The 27,526-nt window shown below is 44.9% G+C and overlaps 1 protein-coding gene across 4 annotated transcripts in view; it reads left to right on the top strand.

The window, feature by feature from the left end:
* TSHZ2 (teashirt zinc finger homeobox 2) overlaps window positions 1–27,526 on the top strand; it is a 438,694-nt gene that overhangs the window by 335,613 nt on the left and 75,555 nt on the right. The window contains exon 4 of one of the 4 annotated variants that reach the window (XM_066387465.1): window positions 2,017–2,083. The exons of the other annotated variants lie outside the window; for them this stretch is intronic. The gene's annotated coding sequence lies outside the window, so the exon portion shown is untranslated. Of the gene's footprint in view, window positions 1–2,016; window positions 2,084–27,526 lie in introns of those variants that run through there. 4 annotated transcript variants of the gene reach the window in all.

Raw genomic sequence — 27,526 nt, 5'->3', positions numbered from 1 at the left:
TAGGTGCTCAGTAAATACCGACCAAATCAATGAAAGGCGTATAAAACTAAATGAAGTAGAGATAAGAACTCCAAACCGTTACAAGTGGCGAGCAGCCTGTTAGGGAAGTCAATATAGTAGAATCCTAAAAATTCTAAAAACTCCTGGCTTTTATTTTTCTTTTTAGTATAAATACTCTTCCTGGCCTTCCCAAAGATTTCTCTTAGAAGAGGATGTACTTTGGGGGAGCATGGTAAACAGGTGTTTCCCCTCAAAGCAGTACCCTGCAAAGATGAAACTTGTATTCTAACATGGTTGCCGTGCCTGTAAAGCCTTTTTTGCAAAAATTCCTTCAGGAGCTGCCTGATGAGTCCATAAGGATAGCAAGCTAACAAGATTATAATCATTATAATTACAATTCATCATAGATCAAAAGCAGTTTAACTCAGCAAAATGACCTGGCCTGCTTTACTCTCCTTTATTTGAAGTGACTCCTGGCTTTGCTCAAAGATGAAATCTCACTGCAAAGTCCAACTGGATGGGGTGTCCAGGTGTGTTCCCAGGGCAGCAGGCATGGAGGAGTGTGGTCAGGGGGTCCAAGCTCCTTTGGTTTATATGTCCAGACTGCCAGTGGTCAGAGGGTCCAAGCTCCTTTGGTTTATATGTCCACACTGCCAGTGGTCAGAGGGTGCAAGCTCCTTTGGTTTATATGTCCACACTGCCAGTGGTCAGAGGGTGCAAGCTCCTTTGGTTTATATGTCCACACTGCCAGTGGTCAGAGGGTGCAAGCTCCTTTGGTTTATATGTCCACACTGCCAGTGGTCAGAGGGTGCAAGCTCCTTTGGTTTATATGTCCACACTGCCAGTGGTCAGAGGGTGCAAGCTCCTTTGGTTTATATGTCCACACTGCCAGTGGTCAGAGGGTGCAAGCTCCTTTGGTTTATATGTCCACACTGCCAGTGGTCAGAGGGTCCAAGCTCCTTTGGTTTATATGTCCACACTGCCAGTGGTCAGAGGGTGCAAGCTCCTTTGGTTTATATGTCCACACTGCCAGTGGTCAGAGTGGGCAAGCTCCTTTGGTTTATATGTCCACACTGCCAGAAACCAGGAAACTGTGCCTCAGTTCACTGGTAAAGTTGCATGATCATAGCCCTACCTCAAAGAGTTCTCTTGAGGATTAAATTAGTTAACAATAGACTAAACGGTGGTAGTGCAGTGGATAGAATGTCAATCTGGAATGCTGAGATCGCCGGTTCAAAACCCCAGACTTGCCTGGTCTTGCTCCCCCTCCTCCCTGTAAAATCAACAAATAAAACCTTTTTTAAAATAAATAAATAATTAGTTAATAATATACCCAACGAGCATTAATACTGGGGCCCCACACATGGTAAATAAAGGCTTTGAGGCATGAGCCCTTATAAGAAATGTGTCTAAGTTTTTCTAATAATTGTGTGGCTTTCCCAGGTGACAGGGACTACACGTTTACTATATTCTGAAATAGGTATTAAGAAATCAGACACAGTTTCAAGGCACACCTTCAATGATGGGTCCATTTCTACTGCTGTTGTAACCAATTACCACTAACTTAGTGGCTTAACATAGCACAAATTGATCTTATAGTAGCGGTGTTCGAAAGTCTAACTAAATCAGTCTCCCTAAGTAAAAATCATGGTGTCAGCAGGGCTGGTTCCTTCTAGATGCTCCAGGGGAACATCTGTTTTCTTGCCTTTACAGCTTCTGAAGGCTGCTTGCATTTCTTGGCTCATGGCCCCTTCCTTGAAGTACTCCAACCTCTTCTGTCCTCATAAACTCTTATGAATGGCTCTGACCCAGAGCCTCCTTCTTGTAAGAATTCTTACAATTATGCTGCACCCACCCGGATAATCCAAACTAATCTACCCAGTCTCAAGATCCTTAATTGACTCCCATCTGCAAAGTCCCTTTTACCAGAAGGGAACATATTCACAGGTTCTGGGGATTAGGCCGTGGGCATTTCAGAGGCCATTATACAGCCTACCGCAAATGATTTCATTTTAGGTGGGGAACTCTGCTGTGCCATTTGGAGCAAAGAAAGCCAATTTGGAGGAAGCAACTGGAATCTGAGATTGGACGCGACTGTCAGGATGGTGCGATCTTTTGCAATTCTCTGCCTCAGGGGCTGTGTGAGGGTTTTGTTGTTTGGCCAGCAACTCAAGCCAATCACATGTCATCAATTAGGCTGCAAGCTCGAACATTACATCATATCCTACCTGATACATTTAAGATAGCAGAGTCCCCCTAGTGCACGGGGCCTCAGCCTTCCTTACAGGGCCTCCATCAAGTCATGACTTTTGTTGCGGGCCTGCACCCTGCTGTTTCTGCAGTGCTCAGAGCAGCACCAGGCCCCTTACAGACAATCAATAAACACCTGTAGACATGAATGAATGACTGAACAACTGATACTGAGGGCTTTCACACAGGGTTGGAAAATGCTAACTCTTTTCCACAAAAGATGAAATGCCTTTTGCTTATCTCGCCAGTAGTCTGCCTGGAAAATATTGGGTCTCTCTGAGTATTATCATAATCTATGGTCACTTGGAAACTGCGAGTTTTTTCCATAGAGACCCAGGAGAGACTGGGGAAGCAAGGTTGCTTCCTGCTCATCAACTCTTCTTTTTCAGAAAATAGTTCGGCCCTGGCCAGTTGCCGCAGTGGCAGAGCGTCGGCCCGGCATGGTGACGTCATGGGTTCAATTCCAAGTCAGGGCACACAGGAGAAGCGCCCATCGACTTCTCCACCCTTCCCCCTCTCGCTTGTCTCACTGTCTCTCTCTCTCACTTCCCCTCCTGCAGCCATGGCTCGATTGGAGAGAGTTGAGCCCTGGCACTGAGGATGGCTCCATGGCCTCCTTTCAGGCGCTTAGAAGTTTGGTCACAATGCCCCAGATGGGCAGGGCATTGCCCCCTAGTGGGCTTGTTCTGGGCAGGGTGCATGTGGAAGTCTATCTCTGCTTCCCCTTCTCTCCCTGAATAAAAAATTAAAATAAAAAATTTTTTTAAAAAGAAAATAGTTCACTTCAGTAAGATCACGGGCATTTTTAATAAGCTGGCATCCAGAGAACGGAGATGTTATGAAGTGACTGACTTAGTAGTTCCAGCCGTGATTTTTGGCCTCAGAGTATTGCTGAGTGTTTTTTATTTGTCAGCCTAAAATGAAAATATAACATTTCCATTTTGATCCATTAATGCAAAGAAGGGGCTGTTTGCATTTGATCTGCAAATGGGACCAGAATAATTTTTGTCAACTCCTGATCTGCCAATACTCGGTTTCTTAAAAAATTAAACTAAATACTCATTAATTCACTGTTTTCCCTTATTGAATGAAAAGATTATTTTTCTGTCAACTGCGTCTTTATCCAGAATCAGTTATAGAATATTTTGCATTATTCAAAATTAGGGAGTTGGGAGTGACATTTCCTTTGAACTCCAAACAAATAGCAAACTTCAAAAAATGTTTGACAAAAAACAACATAGTATCATAACCCATAGAGTCTACAATGCAGGGGGGAAAAAATGAAGAAATTTGATTTTTTAATTGAATTTATTGGGGTGGCACTAGTTAACAAAATTATATAGATCTCAGGTGTACAATTCCAGAACACATCATCTGTACACTGTATTGTGTGTTCACCGCCCCCCCCCCCCCAAAATTAAGTCTTGGTCAATTTTTTTGTGTGTGCAAATAGGCTTCTAATGATATTTAACTCAGGTCGTTAGTTTCAGTGTTTATAAGTATTAATTGATTCTCTGTCAAAAGACGTATCATTCCAGGTCACATAAAAAATTAACCCAATTATCATCAATCCAGTGTTTTGATAGACTGGAGGTGGGAGGCAAAATTCTAAAGTTGGCCTCCCAAGATTTCTTTCTCATGTTTCTTCAACCCAACTGATCCAGGTCCGGAGTGAAGGGATTTCTACACATGTAACTAACATCACGACTCAGTTGACCTTAACAGGCAGAGATGATCTCTTGGGTGGGCCTAACCTGATCAGGTGACCCCTTGAAAAGCAGCGTGTTCTCTCTGGCTGGTGGCAGAAGAAGTCAGCACTGCATCTCTGCTGGCCTCGAGGAAGAAAACGGAAAAATAACTGGGGTTAAAGAAATGTGAGTTCAAATTCTCCACTTACCAGTTTCATGAGCTTTAGCAAACCTTCCTCATACCCTGCACTTCTGTTTCCTAATCTATTCGAATAACAACCTCATGAGTTTAGTGTGAGACAGTAAGAGAGAGAATGTACAAAACACTTAGTATAGGGCCTGACATGTCGCATGTGCACAATTATTTTATTAAATGTCCCCTTTGTAGCACTATCGTTTACTGTTATTGCAATCTGGGTTTTGCTCCTGGGACCATAAAAGTCCCCAGGAAATGACACAGAAAAGCACAGTTCAAATGTGAAGCATTGCGTGAGGTTTAGAGCTTGGTTTGGGCCCTTCTTCACCTTTCCGTGTCCCATTTTAGACCCGTTGCCTAAGCTCAATTTTTTTCTCTCAGTTTACTACGTAGCTGACCGACCCTGTGTGTTCCCAGAAGCCCAAACCCGTATTACCACACCTTGCTCAGTGAAAAATAGACTAGCTAGCCTGTGTCCTGTCCTTATAGGGCCTCCCAAGGTAGCTGGAAATGGTCTTAGAAATGAATTTGTGCCAAGTTGATAATGACCCATCATGACTAAGCTACTGCATCCATTCCAATAGAGACTTGTGATGCCTTAACTCTAAGAAAGAAGGCGGGAATTTTAGACATCGACTTCAGAGCTGATGGGAGGGTCACTAGAGGGCTGCAGATTCTTTTGCTATGACTGAAAATTGCTATGTCCAATAAAGGACACCTTCTGTTGCTACCCGTTCTGTTTATCTGTGTTTGCCTAATTTCTCTACTTACCACCATGAACACATTTCCCCGAGTTCCTTTTCCTCATATAAATAATTTGTATTATTTACAAAAAGGACTTGGGTCCAGCACAAGTCCAGCTGGAAATCTTCACCACCCCCCTGTGCTCGAGGTGCGGCTCGCTTCACGGACAGACGCCCCGGGCAGTCACACAGGCCCCATGCTCAGAGGAGTCACCCACTCGGTTTAATACTCCACTGTCACCATCTTGAAATGCTTAGTGGGTTTTAGAAATCGTTAGGCGGCCTATTGTTTCCATTTTACACAGGACTCTGCAAATGAAGTAGCCAGCATTGCTTGAATTGAACGGCCTTCTAGAGCAGGAGTCCCCAAACTACGGCCCTCGGGCCGCATGCGGCCCCCTGAGGCCGTTTATCCGGCCTCCGCCGCACTTCCAGAAGGGGCACCTCTTTCATTGGTGGTCAGTGAGAGGAGCATAGTTCCCATTGAAATACTGGTCAGTTTGTTGATTTAAATTTACTTGTTCTTTATTTTAAATATTGTATTTGTTCCTGTTTTGTTTTTTTACTTTAAAATAAGATATGTGCAGTGTTTATAGGGATTTATTCATAGTTTTTTTTTATAGTCTGGCCCTCCAATGGTCTGAGGGACAGTGAACTGGCCCCCTGTGTAAAAAGTTTGGGGACCCCTGTTCTAGAGTTTTTAGTACGGGGGGAGTTATTAACCCACCGAAGGTCACGGATAGGCTGGCCTGAGAAGAACAAACCCTTAAAATTAAGCATGGAATTTCTTACGCATGTCCGTTTGGGGAGACAGAACTCCCAGCTTCCATCACATATTCAAAGGGATCCATCCATCCCAAAGCACGATGAGTCATTGATTTACCAGGGCCCATCCATTCTGATCTGAGAACAGCCACATGATGGAGTGAACTCCCTTTTGTTTCTTATTATTCAGCTTCTTGTTGTCCTGTGTTTATCAATAGAGAGTCTTAGCCTTGGTAACACTCTTCTTAATAAGAAGAATGAATAAATTTTAAAAAAAGAGAAAAGAAAAAAATTATAAACAAAATATTTTCTTTGGTATGTTTTCTTTCTCAAGGGCACCTAAAATGGTATCTTTGTGTCTATCAAAAGAATTTGTTTAATCCTTAGAAAAACAAACAAACGTAGTCTGAATTTATACTAAGGAGTGTGTGGTCTAACGCTTTTCACCAGTTTGCACGAATTCAATTTCTCTTTATTTCAGAGACTGACTTGGATTATATGCATACCTTTCAAAGGATCATTATTATATAGGAAAATATCATGCACCCAGAATATATTCATAATAATGAATATAAATATATTTATTTCAGAATAAATGTTCATTGCTATTTTTAACATTATAATTAATTTATTCGCTAGTTTGCTATTATTCTCTTAAAACCTGGACATTTTTATAACAAGAAGAAAACTAAATTTTAAAGAGAAGTTTTCAATTCCACTTGAAATAACCCTCGATTAATTTCTAAGCTGCTGAAAGCAAATGAAAAAAAAAAAAATTTAGCTCCTAGTGCTAAATCTTCTGAAAGTCTTTTGTGTTCAAAAAACAATTGCATGCCTATGAAAATGGAGCTGTCCTTTTTAAAAATAATAGAAATGAGAAGATAGGACTCTGAATTTATAGTGAAATGATGTCTTGTTCTTTCCCGTTGAGGTGCTGACTTCTCTGTATGCCCGATCCTGAGCCCAGGAAGTCCCCAGATCTCTGCCCTAGCAGAGAGGGCTATTTGTGTCTCCCCGGGGCTCTCCCAGGTTGACCCCACATGGGGACCTCCTGACTCTGTTTATTCTTAGAGTGAGCAATTGCATACAAATGGGAGATATTATGACATCAGCCACCAGAACAGCATACAGAGACAAGAAGAAGATATTTCTGTGCAATAATAATAATAATTAATTCTAATCTAAACTCAGTCTGGGTTTTCTGAGGTGTTCCTGGAAAGAATCAGAGATCATTGGTTTTGTTTCATTTTCACATTGACTACCATAAATTCATGGGGGTTTTTGAAAGGCCATAATGCACCCAAGCTGCAAAGACTGTTGCGAGACAAAAGCCGTGTTTTCTCATTTGCCACCTACTATCCTTTTAATCTATAAGTCAGTTTTCTTCTCTGTGTACTTTTGTGAAAAAAATAAACAAAACAAGCTATGAGAGTTTCCACGCAGTCATCAAGCCTAGGTAAACGGGCATAAAACCGTAGTATCTAAAACCGGGCAGAAAAATGCTCTATTTTTTTTTTTTTATATTCAACTTTTTTTATGGGAAAATCCATCAGTCTTTGCATAAAATAAGATGGTAAACTAGGCTTATTTGAAAAAATAACTTGTAGAAACCATTCATCCATTAGATATTGCTTTAATGGACCTTTGCCACTTGAAGAAGCAAAAATAACACTTCGCTCAGGTGGCTAGGAGAACCACCTTCCTTTCCTTAGTGACTGCTCTCAATATTTTTATTTTTAAAATAAATCTTTCAAATTATTTTACTTCAAAAAGCAAAAACAAGTATCTCTTATAAACATACTGTCTAAGGAAGAGCAACACTAACCAATCTTTCCAAGAGTGCGTGCTTTTTCTGGTTAAAAATATTTCCTCTCTAGTATTTTTACCCCCGTTTGCCCTTTGAGCTCAAAATAATCGGTACTATTTGTAGATGGCCTGTTGTGTACCTGGACTACCTGTGGGTTGTTTCAGTGGGTCCTACCAACAGTTCCATGAAGTGAGAGTCACAGTCCTGCTCTGTGGATACAGACATTCAGCATCAGGAACCTTCATTCACCGAGAGGCACCCAAGAGTGTGCTCCTTTCTCACTGTGTGATCTTAGCCAAGTTATTCAACCTCTCTGTGCCTCAGTTTCCTGTCTGTAAAATGGGGGAAACAAAAATGACTATGATTGCCTCGCTGTAACTTTAAAATCCAAAAATCTCTACAAATTAAAGTGCTTTCATGAATAGAACTGCAGGAGGCATGCTCATACGAAAATATTATTCATTATCTATCTGAAACTCAAATTTAACTGAGCATCCCATATCTCCGTTTGCTAAGTCCAGCAGCATTAGCTTTTCACCAACACTTGTTTGGTAAGAAGATTGAACTGTGCTGGCATGAGGTTCCTGTGGTCTCTATTTGCCCCACCAGGTGAAGGTCTGATCAGGGGGCCAGCAAACACCGTGGCTCAGAGCCACATGCTTGGTATATTTGAGAGACAGAAAGAAAAACCTCTGTAGATGAAGTAGAAGTATTAGATTAAAGGGGGAGAAGGACAGGCACTAAAGTCAGAGAGGTAGGCAGGAGCCAGGTCACATGCTAACAGTGCCAGGCTAATGCTGGTGAGTGGTATATTCAAGGCCACATATTAGGTAAGCAGCAAACCCCGAATTCAATCCTGGCCAGTCCCAGGACACACTGACCAGTCAGTCTCTCAACAAACATCGTGAGGGAAAAGTCACCTTCAAGAAGACATCGGGGTTTTTTTGTTTGTTTGTTTTTGGAATTTAAAAGGTTATTTATTTATTTATTTATTTATATTTTTGTATTTTTCTGAAGCTGGAAACAGGGAGAGACAGTCAGACAGATTCCCGCATGCGCCCGACCGGGATCCACCCGGCACACCCACCAGGGGGCGACGCTCTGCCTACCAGGGGGCGATGCTCTGCCCCTCCGGGGTGTCGCTCTGTTGTGACCAGAGCCACTCTAGCGCCTGGGGCAGAGGCCAAGGAGCCATCCCCAGCGCCCGGGCCATCTTTGCTCCAATGGAGCCTCGCTGCAGGAGGGGAAGAGAGAGACAGAGAGGAAGGAGAGGGGGAGGGGTGAAGAAGCAGATGGGCGCTTCTCCTGTGTGTCCTGGCCGGGAATCGAACCCGGGACTTCTGCACGCCAGGCCGACGCTCTGCCACTGAGCCAACCGGCCAGGGCCTAAGAAGACATCGTTTTAAAGATGTCTTCAGGCTCTGGGACTAATAAAAAGGAAAATGGTGCCACTTCAGTAGATTTTAGTTCAAGGTGGTAGTATAGATAGATGCCCATGCCAAAGCCCTTACTGAGTTTCTCTGTGACAAGAGAGTGTTTTAGTGAAAAACCAAGATTTCAGAGCAAGGGGAGAAATTGTATATTTTGTAAATCTAGTGAACTATATACAACATATTATAAACACAATAAAACAATGACAAAATAATTTAGTGTGAGACTGTCCCTCACTTTATTCCTAATCTTTGCACACTGCATGCTACACATATCAATCTTTTATGTCCTAAGATTTAATTTACACAGAGCTAGAATTGGTGGAATGGGGTTATCTGGTCAACCTACACTGTATACTCTGACCTGAATTTTCTAACTTTGTCACCTGAAGTTTACAAACATTTCTCAAGTTTCTACCCTGCATCAGGCACAGTGCTGGCCATTGCAGTACTAGACATCAATAAAATACTGTCCTGAATTCATGAAGCTTGTAGTGACTACAGTGTGTTTTATTCCTAGCATGCTACACAGCAATACTTTATTGTCCCCAAAAGTTATGATTTTGGTCCCAATTTTAATAACAGTACCAACATTTAGCACATTCTTACAATATTCTAGGCACTTCACTAAGCTTTTATGTAGATCACTTTACCTAATCCTCACAAAGCCCAAAATTTAGCATTATCCCCACTTTTCAGATGGGGAAACTGAAGCGCTGGAGATTATTATTCAGGACCCAGAGCTTGTAAACCATGGACCTGGATATCAGGCCTCTTAACTGTTTCACTATGATAAAATGTCTATTGGGAGCTCGCATGTCCAGTCCAATGTCAACAGAAGGTCTCCCTCCCACTCCAGCTCAGATGTTCTTCTGCACAGCAAGGCAAAAGATCTGACGGTTGGTTCAGGCTTCGCTTTTGCACCAAATTCTCCACCTTGGCTCTGCAGCTGCCAGCCCATCCAGCTCGGCTTGGCTGCATTCACTGGCCCTTTCTGCACTGTCACCTCTGGTGAATAGAGACACACCCAAAAGACTGTCAGATTCTTCTGCACCGGTGCACACACCCCGATAACGAGCAAACTCCTCTATCATTTGCCCAAGATCTTTGAATTTAGATGCTGGGTCAAGAATGAATGACAGTCTTGCACGAAGCTGTTCTTTGAGAGAAATGATATTTCTTAGCATCTTTCCTGGGCCTGCAACATAATAGGCAGGTATTGTCCTGGTGATAAATGACAGCTCCTCCGGAAAACAATTACAACACTGTAGGTCACAAGCTGAGGCTTTCTCCAGCATTCCCCTCTGCTTGCGGGGTGAGCAGGAATCAGCCCACGAAATCAGAGGTACCTGCAGGGCCAGCTCTCTTTCCTGGAACTCAACTTTTCATTTCAAATTCCCACTCATCTCAGTAACTAGAAAATTATGTTGCACTCCTTCTTGGAGTTTCCCATCCACTCTTTCTTTTAAAGCTTTCTTTTTCTTTTCTGGGTTTTTTTTTTTTTTTTAATTTTTTTTTTTATTTTAGAGAGGAAGACAGGGAAAGAGATAGAACAATTGATTTGTTGTTCCACTTATCTATGCATTCATTGGTTGAGTCTTGTATATACCCTGACCAGAGATCAAACCCACAACCTTGGCATATGAGAATAACACTGAGCTTACCTGGCCGGGGCCAGTGTAATCTTTCTTTAGAACAGAGGGCATAAATGAGAGAGACACTGCCCCTAGTGGACTTGCCGGAAATCCTTTTGGGCAGTCTGCATGGGTCCCCAAACTTTTACACAGGGGGCCAGTTCACTGTCCCTCAGACCGTTGGAGGGCCACCACATACAGTGCTCCTCTCACTGACCACCAATGAAAGAGGTGCCCTTTCGGAAGTGCGGCGGGGGCCGGATAAATGGCCTCAGGGGGCTGCATGCGGCCCATGGGCCATAGTTTGAGGATGCCTGGATAGTCTAATTTTTAAAGATTTAAAATTTTAAAGTCCAATTTTTAAAAGATTGACAGCTGACATTGGCACTTAGTGGTCAGAGGCTAGAGATGCCAAATGTCCTGCAAGGCACGAGACAGTCCTGCACCATAAAGGATTGTCTGGGGTCCCAACTTCCGAATGTCCGCTGGACATGTGTACAAGTGAAGCACCAGTTTAATTCTGAGCCCGGACCCTGAGCTCATTAGTCACAGGCACACAAAGTATTCTTCACTCAGTTTCAATATGTGGTGAATTTTACAAGAATGTAACTACCATATAAAGTGAGGAAAGACTGTACTTTGTTCTAACCATACCAAGACTCGTTCCACATATCAGAAAATCACATTGTGAAGGCAATATTGTGAATGATGTTCAAGTCTTCAATTTAACACACAAGTCTGATCTCAACACAAATATGGCCATTGAATTCCATGCTTCTGTGCAAAAGGACAAACATCTGGTTGCGTTAGCATGTGTTCTAGTATGTCAGGCCTGAATAATTAAATGTCTGACGCACACATTTTATTAGAAATAGTGTCCTCTTATTTGTTCTTTTAAAAGTTATGATTGTAGAGAAAGGATCTCTTGTTTTAAAGGGAGTGTTTGGCAGATGTTTTCAATGTCCCACCAATTCCTGCGCCACATTCGTCTCCAAACCTAGAAAGACATCCTCCACCATCACCTGCCACCCTCAGCCTCACGGCACTTCCCTTGACCTTGAAGCAGCCCTTGTCCCACGGGGTGTAAGGAGTTGGTGGATAATGCACCCTCGGGTGAGATAACCCTGATGACACATGTCCCTCAAGTCAGCCAGAGGTCCGCAGTGGGAACGAGCTGCAGTTGCCTGTGCAGGTAACTCTCCTGATCACCCGTCCTGGTTGGCTTCTTGCCCTTCCCCGCCTGACTACACCCATTCCCCAGGGTCCTCTCTTCCACACACTTTGCTCAAACTCATGCCTTTGTCTCAGGGTCAGTTTCTAGGAAACCCAGCCTAAACTAGGCTGTTCTGAAGCACGTGTTTGAAAAAGAGGACGCTGAATGTGGTAGCACTGGGAGTCCCTGCTCCGTGCTCTGTCACGGTTTAGAGCACTGGGCAATGCCAAGGCACATGTCATTGGCACATTGATGATCCGTCCTCGTTCAGGACTGAGATTCTCTCCCGAGTCTGGACCAATCTTGAGATGCAACTGATGCTCCAACGTTGAAGAACACAGTCACTGGCTTCCAGGGGCCCCTGTGTCAGACCCATAGAAATAAAGCAGATAACACGAATGAGCAAAGCTGTCTGGGTATAAGAAAGTCATGCAGATCGAAACATCTTCTGTTTCCCACTTTAAATAGACACATGAATTCATAGAACAGTCATTCTTTCACTCAACAGATATTTCTTAAGCATCTACTATATGCCAGCCAGGCACTAGGACAAAGACAAGATCATTTTATTTATCAAGTTGAGAGACGCTGATAAACAAGTACACGACATATGGATGATATCAAATGGTAACCGAGAAGACTCAAACGGGAAAGAGGGTGGGGGAGGGCTAGCGATGAGGCTGTTGATTTTTTTAAAAGGCACGTCTGAGAAGCCCTCAGTCACGAGTGATAAATGGAAACACACTGCGCCTTCAGGTCCAGAGCCCGGCCCTTGCTGAAGGAGCGGTGGGCAGGCGGAGGCCGGAGAGGGTCCGTCCTGTAGAAAGATGCTTCCGCCGCTCAGTCTCAGCGACCATGGCCAAGTCCGAAGGCAAAGCCCAGAACTGCCCGGATCTCTGAACTCCTCAAGGGAAACCTAGGGATCTGTCACCTCCCTAGAGGACTGCCACCAGCCAGGGCAAACTTCTTGGCATCGTTGGGTTGTTTAAACTTTCCTTTCTTCATCATGGTTTAAAACCAAAGCCAGGAAGCCACACAGGCCGGCGGGCAGCTGTTACATCAGCCCCGTTCCTCGCCCAGGCCACCCTTTTCCCCACCTGAGAAAGGGCAGAGGGGAGGGGAACGCAGAGAAAAAGCAAACTGTATTTTCTGCGCCAGCTGTTTTCTCTCTTTCTCAACCCACTCCGAGCGCTGGAAGCATCGCGTTGCACAGTCAGTAGTTGACAGGGAGGGATGTGATCTTTCTCTTTCTCCCAACGCGTTCGAATGGCGTGTTTCCTAGAGTTCCCAGTGGGAAAGCCCCAAAGAAGAAAGCCATATTGGCCCATGGAGCTCCGGGCCCTGGCACAGGGGCACCGCCTTGGCAGCTGCCAAGTCCAACGGAACTTCCAGAGGGAGTTTTACGACCCTCTCTCATCAAAGCCGCCATTTGGGCCAAGGCCTGATTACTTCTAATGATTCCGTTTCCGCAGCGATGGCCAAGTCCTCTGTCATCCGCCGGGGCCTGGAACAGCTCAGGTTTTAGCGGAGAGATGCTCCCTGTAAAGCGAGGAGGTGCTGACGGCAGCACTCCCGGCCGCTGGCCCTGCGCTCCGGGATGCAGAGCACCGAGCAGCAATGAGGGCGTGCAGAAACCGCCCCCGAGACGGGAATAACTGGTGTGCAAGGCTCTCCACTAGCTGAGAACATCTTTGTCCTTGACTGTGGATACATTTCTCTGGCTCCTGAGGAAGCCAAGGCCTGAGAAAGAAGGGAGCTTTTGTCGCGAAGAGTGAGGGTTAGCCAAACACGATTGGCCCCTTGTCCGGTTCTAAAACACCGCTAAGCGGCCAGTTGGCTCTGGACCATAGGTTCCTGGCCTGTCGCCCGCACATGCAGCAGGGGTGTTGTTGACAGCTATCCCAGGCTGGGGGGTCTCTAGCTGATTCACTAAGTGCATACCCCTAATACACACATACCAGGGTTTTCATACGACAGCCTCCCTGGACAGCCACTGCACCTCCTTTTGGGGGCTTTGCAAGTGGGGGTTTCTCCATAGAGGGAGTCAAATGGAAAACAAGTGATGTCTGCGTCCATGGGTGAGTGCCACTTCGGCCAGGAGGTGAGCAGCTAGATGCCGGACTCAAAGTGAAGGTGTTGTCCCCCACCACGGGGACAAGCCATAGTCAATGGTGTGACTACATGGTGTCCTGCTGGCAATGTCTCCACAGCCTCATGGCCTCTGGGCATTCAACTAATGTGCTTGGTCACTGTTGTCAAAGAGCCACCACCTCCTCCCAAGCACCGATTGGTCTCTCTTCTCAGTTCTCAAGGACCCCTCCCTGGGCACCCACTTCCTTCTCCATGGACGCAAATCCCATTTTAGTCTGATGGTACATGGACCCTTCTTTTCAGAGAACAGAGCTCCCTGCTGCCTATACCACAAAGTCCTTCTTCCTCCTTGTTCTTTTGCATTCTGAATCTTGAAGGTTCTTGAGACTCAATGTTGGAATCAGCAGAAATTGAGTTCCCTTTTCCTCCAAGGCAGAGAGGGCTTTGCATTCAAACTTCTGATGCAGCAGACAGGGAAGGGGGAATAGAAACCACTGAGTCTCTACATTAAAAGAGTTGGAACACCTGTGTTCCGCCTCACCTGGAAGGGACGGTTGCCTGGCCCCTTCTCCCGGAGTGTTGCTCCCGAAGAAGTCACTTAGGTTGAGGAGGTCACTGTCTAACTGGTTGGCAGTGTCTTGGACTCCTTTATTGGTGCCACGAGGCAGGCTAGCCAGTGTCGCCATCCACAGTATCATTGCAGATTTGTTCTGTAGAGTTGATACATTATTCTTTCTGTCTGTATATATGTCTGTCTGTCTGTCATAAAAAGTAGATAGTGGAAAGGATATTTAGCCTATTTAGGGAAATATAAGTTTTCTAAAAATGGTCTTTACATGCAACCACATGGGCTGGTGCCAAATGGTAAGAAATATTTCGGTGCTAATTCCAGGATCTAATGCCCGCTCGACCTCTTACTACATTTGTGGGAAAGGACTCAGCCCCCGCGAGCTGTTCTCTCCTTCCAGACGCAGGTGGCAATAGGCTCTCCTGAGAGAGCCGTTGTCAGTGATAAATGACAGAAGCTACATCAAGGGCACGGCAGAGAGGAAGGACCCACAGGTGTGGCTGTTGTCATTACTAAGGGGAGGTAGACAGACCATACCTCGGTCTACAGTTTTCCCTCTTTGGTCACTAGCTTATGTTATTACATAACTTACGTTGCACATTCTTGAAAGTAACAGAACCACGTGTCCTTTCAAATAATCATATCATAGGTATCAATATCCTAATTACTCTATGCCGGACCATTTGCATGTACGGGGGTGGGAAATTTACAGTTTTGAGTATGTAAAGCACAAAACTTATTCTTGTATGATTCTTTATTCATTATTGTGTTATTTACTTGTATTACGACTATAAACCTACAATCATTCGATCCCGGCAGCAATTCCATGAGGCGTCACTGTTGTCCGCTCAGCTTTGTAGATGCAGAACCCGGGTCATACAACTTGACCAAGGACTTCCAGCGCTAAGTGCTGATGCCATGGTCCAAGCTTGGCTCTGACTTCATAGCCGTACCCTTCACTGGCACTGAGCAGTGCCTTGCTTTTCAAATGCCACACCATCCAGAATTTTGCTAATTCCACAAGAACTTTTTCTATTTAACCCAAATTAGACCGGCTTTCTGTACACTTTCCTTATGCGACGGTCTGAGATGGTAAACCTGCTGAGACTAACGTTACATACAGTTTTTCTTTCTTCCTTTTTTGACAAGCCGATGACTGGAAATGAAAACCAAAGACCAACCTATTTATTTTGATTGCTTCATGAAATCCAGATATTTTTTTAAAAAACCTATAAACACTGATGCAATATCATAATTTCTACACACTTGTTTATACACCATGTATACAATTTGGACTCACACACTTGTTATCCACCTTCCTTGGGACAAAGGGTCATTATAGCAGCTTGTCAAGAGCCCCAAAAGGATTGCTGTCCAATGATTTGTTTGATTATCATTTTTTTTGGTCTGTGTGATTTTAGTTGGAAGTAGGAGTTCTTTGAGAGTGTTGAGTTGTCAAAGGTTAAATCTTTACACAAAATCATTACTGCCAAACCAAACCCAAAGTCTTACAGGGTTTTGGACCCTATCATAATTTTTATCACCATGGTGTTATCCAAGAGCCAAGCCACAAACTGGTAACAATATCAGATAACATTTTCACTTCTCACGAGCAAAATGAGGGGAAATAAAGATGGTATTGGGGAAATTCACTCAGTATAGAGTAGTATGCTTTCTTTGATTCAATTCAGTAACATTTACTAAGCCTCTTCTATCTGCCAGACATCATTCTAGTCATCAATGAAAGCCGAATTCTTGTTCCCAAGTAGTGGGTGAAGGGTGGACAAACGAGCAATAAAATAAGTACAGACAATGCAGGTAGTGATGTGTCCAGAGAAAGGCATGCATAAGGGTACTAGAGAACGCAGTGAAGAAAGACCACACCAAGCAGACGACATTGTAGTGGAGACATGAGTGATTTGAGGAAGCAAACGTTGAAGATAAAGGGAAAGGTGTTTCAGAGAAAGGGAATAGCAAGTAAAAAGTCCCTGAGGCAGGAACGATGACCTTGTGCATTCAAAGAATGGCAAGGAGGCCGGTGTGCGTGGCAGAGCAAGCGCGGATGAGAGTGGAAGGAAGGAGATGAGGTCAGAGAGGACATGATGAAAAGTCTGTTTGAGCCGGCACAATTTTTACTTTACCTTTTTTACACTCATGTTTCCCCCTCCGGTGGTGATGGAATCACTTTTTTTTTTTTTTAAATGAAAAGATCGTAATGGCAGGTTCTTCTTTTTTTTTTTTTTTTCTTGGCAAAATAAAGTGTTGGGAACTCCTTGTCAATGCCTTGAAATCTTCTGAAGCTGGTCTGTAAAATCTAGGAGTCTGGGATGTCTGCTGGAGGAAACATCTTGTGGCATTCTGTGGGTGGAGATGGTACGGTGCAGTAGGAAGTGCCTGTCCCCTCCTGTGTCACAGACATGCTGGGTGACAGGAGGCAGGGGATTTCTATTTCTGGGTCTCACTGTTCTGGTCTCTGAAATGAGGAGAGCAGTTTAAAAGAACCCTGAGCCGATGAAAGCTCAAAGGACAAAGGAAGTTGGCAGGTAGAGTCAACAAGTCACGCAGATCTGGCCTAGCGGGGTGACAGGACCCTGGGACCTGGACCCGACAGGCTCTCTATGAAGGGGCAGTGGAGTCACCAGGCAGGCAGGAAATCCCAGAGTTATTGTCACCGCCTTGGATTTTTCAAGAAAAAAACAAAGATCACATTCTTTATGTGAAATCTCTCTGTTCATAAATATAGCAATGATTTCAATTGAAAAAGACAGACAACACTATGAGCCCAGAAAATACACCTGTGGGCTAAGTTTGGCTATAGGACGGCGGGTTCGTTTCCTGAGCTGCCATCACAAATTCCCACACACTGGGTCGCTGAAAACAGCAGAGAAGAATCCTCTCCTAGTTTGGGAGACCAGAAGTTTGACATCAAGGTGTGGGCAGGGCCGTGCTCCCTCTGAAGGCTCCAGGGAGGGTCCTGCCTACCTCCTCCAGCTGCCAGCATTCTTAGGTGTTCCTTACTTATGGTTATACCACTCAATCTCTGGTGACTTCCTTCCTGTGTGTCTCTGAGCCCTCTCTTCTTGTAAGGACACCAATCATTGGATTTAGGACCCACCCTTGTCTAGCATAACCTCATCTTAACTTGGTTATTGTCTGCAAAGGCCCTTTTTCCAAACAAGGTCACATTCACAGGTCCCGCCACTTAGGACTTGACTAGTATCTTTTGGGGGGTGTTCAATTCAACCCACTCTAGATGGGAATGGCCTCTGTTATGAATTCTTCAGGATGGAAACTCTGCCCTAGAAATCGGAGAGCCATAAAATGAGTAAAACCTACCCTGTTAAGTTTAGGATGGCCACCTCACCAGGAACTGAACGATCAGTGCAAAAGAGTTGGTAGAGGTTTCCAAAGTGGCCTAGCCCTGAGACTTGTGCCACATCAGGAACACTCGGCTCTTCCAAACAGTGTCGGACCGTTGGCGGGGGCTGCCATACAAGATGCCACAGCCTGGGCGGCATGAAACAGTAGGAATTCATTCTCTCACAGTTCTGGAGGCCGGAGGTGTGATACCAAGGTGTAGGCGGGACACGCGACCTTAGAAGGCTGTAGAAAAGGACCGTCCCTTGACTCTGCCTAACTTTCTGGTGGCTTCCAGCAATACTCGATGTCCCTTGGTTTTTTAGATGCATCCCTCAGCCCCTGCTGCCTTCTACTTCATGAGTCTCCATGTCCTCCCCTTTTCTTATCAGGACCAGTCATTAGATTGGGGTTTGCTCTAATCCAATGGTCATGAATTTGAGGGCCACTCTATTCAACTCAGTAGAGATTCTGTGACCAATAAGGACCCTTCCACCAGCCTGACTCTGTGACTCTCAACTTTTCCGGCTTTCCTTGCGAGTCACTGCTGAACTTCCTACCCAGCCGCTTCCTTTAGGAGAAAGCTGACATCAACATCCAAACATCCACCGATTTCAAGTCCAGGTTCAACTTGAACATGTCAGTACCGGTAAATATTCTAGGACAGAAAAGAAAAGCTTTATTTCCTCTGAAGTTTTTAAACGTGGTATTTTCTCACTTCTAAACTTCAGGCTCCAGTGGACCCCTCTGGAAAACCACCTTTAGGAGTCGTGACATAGAGGATTCAGGGGCGGAAACCAAAGCACTTTTTTTTGCTTTCTTTGTCCCCGCGACGAACATTAAGGATTGCTCTCCGCGCCTTTTCCAACCACCTTCCTCCACGGCCTTTTCTAACGACAGTTCTTTGTGAGTTTCGTTCCCGTCATGTTTCTGATGAGTCTTTTTACTGCTCTGCACGACAAAATACAGCAAACCCTAAAATGTGGATGTCTCATTCTTGTGAGAAAATGGAAAAGTTCACAAGAAAGGAAAATGACATAAGATGAGTGAGACCATTCTTTGCAATGGTATTCAGAAGTAAGAGATTAGATAATGATGCAATTACAGCCCATTTCTATGGTTTTCTATAATTCTGAACATTTGCTGACTTCTTTGACTGGTTTGGTATTTATGCTTATGCCGTATCAGTTTAAAATCACCCTGTATGCTGTGTCCAAGAGGGATGACAGATGATAAAGAAAAATAGGTTTGGTGAAATTTTAAAGGAGACTATTTAATTTTGACCTGAGATGTTATGAGGAGGCCATCCAATCACTGGGATCTTTTTCTTCTCCTTCTATCATTTGTGTTCCGAGTGTTTAAATATTTAAATTTCTCTTATTTCCCTAATGAGAGTTTATCTGTCTCCCATACATAAGAACTGACTAGAAATGGCTGGCTTCTTCACGTGTTTTCAATCCAGTGGAAGTGGGGAAACCAGTTAGGAAGACGATGTGGTCAACCCAAAGAGAGACGGGGAAGACTTACAGCAAGAGGCAGAAGTCATGAGGAATGGTGGGATGCAGGGCATCTGTTAGGTTTGAGCCAACAGGTTTTGCTGGCGGTGTGGCTGACGGTAGAATCAGAGAAAGCAAAGGGCCCAGGATGTCTCTAGGACAGTGATTTTCAACATTTTTTGAGCCACGGCACATTTTTTACATTTACAAAATCCTGGGGCACACCACCTACCAAAATGACACAAAATGACACTCTAACTGTTAGAATTTATTTAAAGTTTAAATAAATTACATTTATTTAAAAAAAAGTTAAATAAAAAAGGATAACCCCCTCATATATACAGTCCCATGTAACATCCCTCATATATACAGTCCCACGTAACATCCCCTGATATATACAGTCCCATGTAACATTCCCTCATATACAGTCCCATGTAACCTCATATATACAGTCCCATGTAACCCCTCATATATACAGTCCCATGTATCCCTTCATATATATAGTCCCACTAATAGATACTGGAGCTTTCATCAAGGTTGTGGGTTCAAATCAATTTGGCAAATACTCTCTCTATATAGAGCAGGGGTCCCCAAACTACGGCCCACGGGCCACATGCGGCCCCCTGAGGCCATTTATCCGGCCCCGCTGCACTTCCGGAAGGGGCACCTCTTTCATTGGTGGTCAATGAAAGGAGCACATTGACCATCTCATTAGCCAAAAGCAGGCCCATAGTTCCCATTGAAATACTGGTCAGTTTCTTGATTTAAATTTACTTTTTTTTTATTTTAAATATTGTATTTGTTCCCGTTTTGTTTTTTTACTTTAAAATAAGATATGTGCAGTGTGCATAGTGTGCATAGGGATTTGTTCATAGTTTTTTTTATACTCCGGCCCTCCAGCGGTCTGAGGGACAGTGAATTGGCCCCCTGTGTAAAAAGTTTGGGGACCCCTGATATAGAGACTGGATAAAATCAATTTTAGAAAATGTTGGGTACTTGTGTAACATAAGTCCTCAGAGCATCTCTACTGTCAGATTGAGAAGTTTGCTTTCTAGGTAAGGATTCTGATAAATACTAGAGTTCTCCCTGAGGTTGTGGGTTCAAATCCCATGGTCAGCTGGGTGCAGGGGCCTTGGTTCTGTCTGTTTTGATGGTGTATATAGAGATTTGAGCTCTTTAAGAAGATGACCCTTCAGGAGGCCATATACAATATAGATAACATTGTGATGCATTGTATATCACCCTCTGCGGGGGCCTCTTTTAAAAAGAAAAAGGTCAAATATCTATATACACCATCAGGATAGACATAACCAGCTGAGGCTGAGGCTTCATCTAGTGGTGGCAACATTTACCTCCAGTCCTGACTAGGATTAGAAATCGAGACCATGGGGAGGAGTAGTAGCTTCAACTACTCGCCACGGCCACACAATGACAAGTGTGCGGCAGCCCGAGCGGGGACCTTCCTGGGTGTGGATGAGAGGCGGCCTACTATTGGTTCATCACTAGTGGTCGGGATGAATCCTAGAAGGTGATTGGTCAGTGAGTGTTTCCTGTGCCTCCACTCTTCCTGTCGCTGATAGCTGGAGGGATTGTTAGGGGAATGTTTATGTTCAGATGGAGGCGGCAGGCGGCGGGCCGGATAAATAGCCTCCATGGGCCATATCTGGCACACGGGCCATAGTTTGGGGACCTATGTTTAATTTCCCCACAGCTCACCTGTCCATGTCTCACAGCACATTAGTGTGCCGCGGCACACTGGTTGAAAAACACTGCTCTAGGATGCTGCGAGTGAGGCGTCCCCACAGTCAGAGCTACGGGTTAGCAGCACCAGGCTCCTGGGACTGGGATTGGGGTGGAGTTTGGATGGAGGGGGGAGTCACATTCTTCCTGGGCCAAAGGTTCCTGTTAGAATAGGAATTCCAAGTTGGCTTCCTGTTAATAAGGAAAATAGATCACCTTGGATTACATCACTGTTTCCTGGAGTGATATATGTACTACCTGTACTAATACATTTACTTTATGTTGGAAAAAGCGTATTTTTAACATAGCCTTATCCCAGATGATGGCTTTGATGGGTATATTTTTCATTGTGATTTTCAAGTATTTGTTACCTTGAGAATCCCGTACACACATGACCGTGTACACGCACCCACACGGACATGCTCTAACATCAGTCCCTCAAACTCATGAGGACATGGATCGTGATTTAGGGATAAGACTAGCTTTAAAAAGCTACTCAGTTTTCAAAAACATTAAGAGCTTAATAATAAAATTAAGTTCTAGAACGTGGTTCTAGAAATTGTGCAGGGGGCGCACAAACAATAGCAGTTTGAAAAATAGAACCACACCGTCTGATCTGCGTGCTCACGAAAATGACAGGAGAATAAAACTCACATCCAGTTAGCGAGAAAGTCGCATGATCCACCGCCGAGAAACTTCTACAAATCACGGCGACAAACCGGCATAAAGCACGGCGAGGACGTGACAGTCTGCGGGGGGGACGTGAGTGGCGCTGATTCCCCAAATGAAATAATGACTTACGAAGGGGAAGTTGAGTGAGGAAAAACATTGATAATTGTCCAATAAATCTTTCCATAACCTCCCATTAGTCATCCCAGCATTGCTGTCTCTCTTCCACCTACTAAGGAGGAGAAGTCAGACGGAGCACACAGGCAGGAGATCGCTGGGAGCCATGCGATGACTCAGCGCTTCTCCCACCTGGGGGACCTTGGGGGTCTTCCCTTCCTGTGGCATCAGGACCATCAGATAGGATATCAGCTGATTGTATATTGCTGTTTGCCCTTGTAAGACCCATTTGGAAACACTCTCGTGCACAGAAACCGTGTATTTTGCTTTAGCCGTGGGGCCTTGGGTCAAGTTGGCTCATCTCATTATGCGAAGGCTTTGAGAAGCTCTGAACCTTTCCACCTTGTCCCTCCATCTGAGGATACACTGTGGTTCTGGGCACTAACCGGCTTTGCCAGTTTGCCTTCATTCATTCACTTCTTTTATTAGTTGAGTGCCTTCTGTACCAGAGACTGATGTGGTAACAGCAGCAAGAACAAACGGTCCTCATTGACTCGAATCTCACCACCTAGCAGGAGTGAAAACACTATCAGACATGTATATGAATGATTGTCTAGCGAGTGGGGTGTTACTAAGATGTGCAAAGCGGTGGAAGAGTCTACATTACCTAGTCAGGGGAGCTAGACAAGATGACCCCGGGAGAAGAAAGTTTGGGGAGAAGTTAGCCCGGTGAGGCCGGAAAGGAAAATTACAGACAGGGATAACAATGTGTCCTGAGGCTCTGACTTGAAGGAATTTGGTGTGTGCACAGGACAAAAAGATAGTCCCCATGGCTGGTGTGAAGTAAGCAGGGTGAACAGCCGTCCGGTTTACTCAGGACTGAGGGGTTTCCCAGGACATGGGAGTTTCAGTGTTGAAACTGGGAACGTCCTAGCCTGACCAGGTGGTGGCGCAGTGGATAGAGCGTCGGACTGGGATGTGGAAGGACCCAGGTTCGAGACCCCGAGGTCGCCAGCTTGAGCGCGGGCTCATCTGGCTTGAGCAAAGAGCTCACCAGCTTGGACCCAAGGTCGCTGGCTCCAGCAGGGGGTTACTTAGTCTGCTGAAGGCCCACGGTCAAGGCACATGTGAGAAAGCAATCAATGAACAACTAAGAAGTCGCAACACGCAACGAGAAACTGATGATTGATGCTTCTCATCTCTCTCCGTTCCTGTCTGTCTGTCCCTGTCTATCTCTGCCTCTGTAAAAAATAAATAAATCAGTTTAAAAAACAAAAAACAAAAAACTGGGAACATCCTGGCCAATGAGGATGAGTGGGATCTCCCCACAGTGAACAACAGGAGGAGTGGGGTTATGCTGCAGTGAGCAGAGAGGTGAGCAGAGACCATGTCGGAATTGCTGCCAGTGACCGCTAGCAGGTCCCCATCTTCCTGCTCCCTCGGGCCTCAGGGCAACACGGACATGTTCCTCTAGTCATCTGTTGCTGCATAGCAACCCTGCTTTTAAAAATGTGTTTAAGCCCTGGCCGGTTGGCTCAGCGGTAGAGCGTCGGCCTAGCGTGCGGAGGGCCCGGGTTCGATTCCCGGCCAGGGCACATAGGAGAAGCGCCCATTTGCTTCTCCACCCCTCCGCCGCGCTTTCCTCTCTGTCTCTCTCTTCCCCTCCCACAGCCAAGGCTCCATTGGAGCAAAGATGGCCCGGGCGCTGGGGATGGCTCTGTGGCCTCTGCCTCAGGCGCTAGAGTGGCTCTGGTCGCAATATGGCGACGCCCAGGATGGGCAGAGCATCGCCCCCTGGGGGGCAGAGCGCCGCCCCTGGTGGGCGTGCCGGGTGGATCCTGGTCGGGCGCGTGCGGGAGTCTGTCTGACTGTCTCTCCCTGTTTCCAGCTTCAGAAAAATGAAAAAATAAATAAATAAATAAAAATAAAAATAAAAATAAAAATAAAAATGTGTTTATTATTACCTCTCACAGTTCTAGAAGTGGATCTGACTCAGCTAGTGGTTCTCACCTGCAGTCTTTCAAAAATCAGTCAGCTGACAGCTGGGGCTAGAATCACCTGATGGGTTTACTGGGTTGGACATCCAAGACGGATTTCTCCACTCACGCGTGGCATCTCAGCTGGGGTAGTGGGAGCAGCTCGGAGCTTGCTGGACATTGCCTGCCCCCTCTCAAATCAATCAATAAAGAAAATTTTTTTAAACTTTATTTACAAAAGCAAGCTACTGACCAAACCCCATGGGCCCTAGTTTGCCTACGTCTGATGAGATGACTGTCTCAATGATACATACTCTCCGTTTGTACTGAGGGAAACATGAAGAGAAAGATATCCTCAGACGAGAGAAATCCCAGCTTTCACTGGATGATCCTGTTTAACAGATAAAAATAAGAGAACAAAAATGAAATATTGGCCAAGGAAAGTTTTGCTCAAAATCTCTCCTGTCTTCATCTGGAAGCCGGAAACAAAGTCTTCCAATTCGTATTGAACTGGCAGTTTTGAGTCCCGACAGGTTTACTCCCTGTTTAAGTGCAGGCCCTGAGCATTCGTAACAAAGTCTAAACCCGTGGGCAGTCCTCTTCTCACGACGGGTGCTCACTGAACGCGTCGGAAAATTAAATCAGTGTTGTCCAAAAGGCCAAACACACACCTCAGCTAACGAGTAAGATGATTTAAGGTAGTGTGATTAATAAATATTTTTTAGTTCAATTGTCTGTTTATTATTAACATTGTTTTTATGTGTATTTTTAAAATATAATTGCCACCTACTGTACACACGCTGCTTAGGAGGAGCTACAGAATGCCTTTACATTTGCTAAAAGTGTGTGGATCTAAATAAACGACTGAACATCAGAGATGATCAAGAACTAGGGTGGGGAATGTGAAGACAGTAAACAAATTATTCTTTCTCGGAAACACCGGTTCAGCATTTCCCCTCCCGCCCCAGCTGGCCCCACACCGGACCGGCCACTTGGTGAGGATCGGCACCGAGGGGATGTTTCTTGTTGATTCATTTGCTTTGGGTTCTTCTGTCTCTCTCACCCAGCACAGTGCTCGCTCCCTAAAAGGCCCTCAATAAACACAGAATGAGTGAGTGAATTAATTAAGTTGTCATTCAAACCATTAGGTTGGTTCTGAGTCCCGGTGCGTCATCGGGTTTGAATGCGAACCCGAGGACGTGGAGCTTCAGGTGCCCCTGGGCACGGTCAGAGGTCCACAGAGCGGAAGTGGGGGGCTTGCTTCAGATCAGTCAATTAGAAGCGGACAGTCTCTCGGGATGTCTTTGCCAAGAGAAGCCCAGTGGTGCCATAAATCAGGAAGTCTAATTGAAGCAATGTTTTAGAAATTACACAGCGATGAAATCAAACGGGAAAGTTTCTAAGGGACACCTCTGACACTGTGGGGGGGAAAAGTCAAAACAACCCCAAGAGTCTGTGGGAAGAAATGGCTCCCTTCCAAGTGGCTTATTGGTTCGCAATGATCAAAGACCGTCTGTGATTAAAATCCCCTTCCTTCAGAGGCTTGGTGAGCTGCCACAGATTGGCCTCCCGGAAGAGCATAAGCCGGAGGGCAACAGGCACTGAGGTGTCGTAAATGCGGCAGGCCACAGAGAGAGGACACAGAAAGAAAACGCATGGCCAAAAGTTTGGGCCTGCCGAAAAGTAGTTTTGAGAAACTGGTTCTCTGAATAGACAGTAGGATCTGTGTCTGTTTACCCAGTGTAAGTAATTCAGGTCGTTTCAACATCAGCATCCCCAACGTCGAGGAAAATCCAACCTGAAGGCTGGTGAAGCGTGTATGTGTTAGCAAAAGTTTATCTAGGCCCTGGCTGTGGGTAGCTTAGTTGCTTAGAGCATCATCCCCACCTGCCGAGGTTGTGGGTTTGATCCCGGGTCAGGGCACATACAAGCATCAACTAATAATGGCATGCATGAGTGGAACAACGAATCGATGTTTCTCTTTCTCTCCCTTCCTCTCTCTCTAAAAATCAACTTAAAAACAAAACCAAAAAAAAGGTTTATCTAAAATGATTGTAAAGTCTTCCAAATTAGTGTTTCCAAAAAATGCTGGACTCCTACTATCAACAGTAGAAGTGATTTTAGGTAATAGGGAAGAAAAAAGACTTTCTTTAGCAATTATGTATTATTTTATATAATCAAGCAAAAAATATATTCCTATGACATGCATGATGAATTGTTGCTTAGAATGAAACCCACTTTTTTAAGAACTGTGTTAATTTTTTTTGAAAAGAGTGTTGAGGAAATAATCGACTATTGAGAAAGCTCTCAGACACGGCAGAACTCATGAAAGCTGCTTTCCACTTGACGGAGAGTCGTGGAGTCCAACTGTGTTAGACGACTTCTAATATATTGATACAATAGGAAAGAAAAGTTTGCACCCTCCATTTAATAAAAGACAATGAAACTAGTAATAGAAATGGGGACCGATGCAGCATGCTCTTTTCAAGCTTAGATTATCCAGATCGATTATCCAATCGATCAGTTTGATGATAAGATTCTTGAAAAACAACCTTTATTGAACAAGCGAGTAAACTCTCTTCTGCATATTTCCGAGGGATGACTTGTGTGATGATTGAAGAGAGCGGAGGCTTTGTACATCTCTGTTTCTTAATAGTAACAACTACCACTATGATTATTACATTATATTAGGAAATCCTCTCTATCCCAAAAAACTAGGAAATACCTATAAGAAAAGAGATACTATAGGGATGACCATGCTGATCTCATGACTGAAGGTTATATTTCCAGCTCATCGCATGAAGAATCTTGTGTTAGGGATTCAATCCGGGGTCCGGCATTTTGTAGCTATGTGATTTCTCATGAGGCATGTATTCACTGAGCCTTGTTGTACCATCTGTAAAATGGGGATCATGAGTCCCACTTCTGACGGATGGTTAGATCAGAGGACGCAGATATCGTGTATAAAATTCCAAGCATGAAGTAGGTTCACAGCACATGCTAATTCCTCCCCATTCTTCTTCATAGAGGATTAATACATAGTAGACCCTTGATAATCCAAAAGGTGGGTTGCAAAATCTTTAAGGATACCAGTACCACACAAAATCATCTCCACCAGTCCTTGTTTCCTGGCTTGGAACCATCTTTGTCTAAAGCTTTTCAGTATTTCTTGACCACAATTGCTCGCCTGAGCCAGCGGCTTCCCGCCGGGGGCCATTTCCAGAGGCACATTGCTCTTGTGCCATAATAGTTACACTTGTTGGCTACCTCTTTCTTCTCCGCTGAATTCGGTACCTTTCCTAGGGACAAGGGGAATGTTGGCTTTTCTTGGGGACAAGGGAAATGTCAGCTGTTTCCAAAAGCTGCTCTTAGACCATGAAATTCAAGACAGGGCTGGCTCACACCGTGGTGGGGATGGCTCTGAGGGCCTTGTTGGTGCTGCAGGACATGAGGGTCCTATTGGCCCGCTGGCTTACCTGGGGGAAGTCTTTCATTCCCTCCCTGCATCTAACTCCTCTGGGGGGGGGGGGGTGAAAGGACAGAGCCCTTCCTCTGAGACCTACGCACGGCCTTTCTGTTTCCTGAGACTACATCCTGACATTTCTCACCACCTCTGGTGCTGGGATTGGGGATGAGTGAGGGTCCAGGCTGGCTCAGAAGGTGTTTTATTAAATCTATGTTCAGTTGGTTGCAGCATGTCCCAGTGCACCAGGGTTCTGGGGTCAATCCTCAGATGAGGCACATGCAGGAATCAACCAGTGGGTATGTGGGTAAGTGAAGCTGCGA

This window comes from Saccopteryx leptura, chromosome 5, assembly GCF_036850995.1.
Source record: "Saccopteryx leptura isolate mSacLep1 chromosome 5, mSacLep1_pri_phased_curated, whole genome shotgun sequence".
Lineage (NCBI taxonomy): Eukaryota > Metazoa > Chordata > Mammalia > Chiroptera > Emballonuridae > Saccopteryx > Saccopteryx leptura.
Note: the sequence above shows the minus strand (reverse complement) of the source record. Positions and strands in the feature narration are given on the sequence as shown.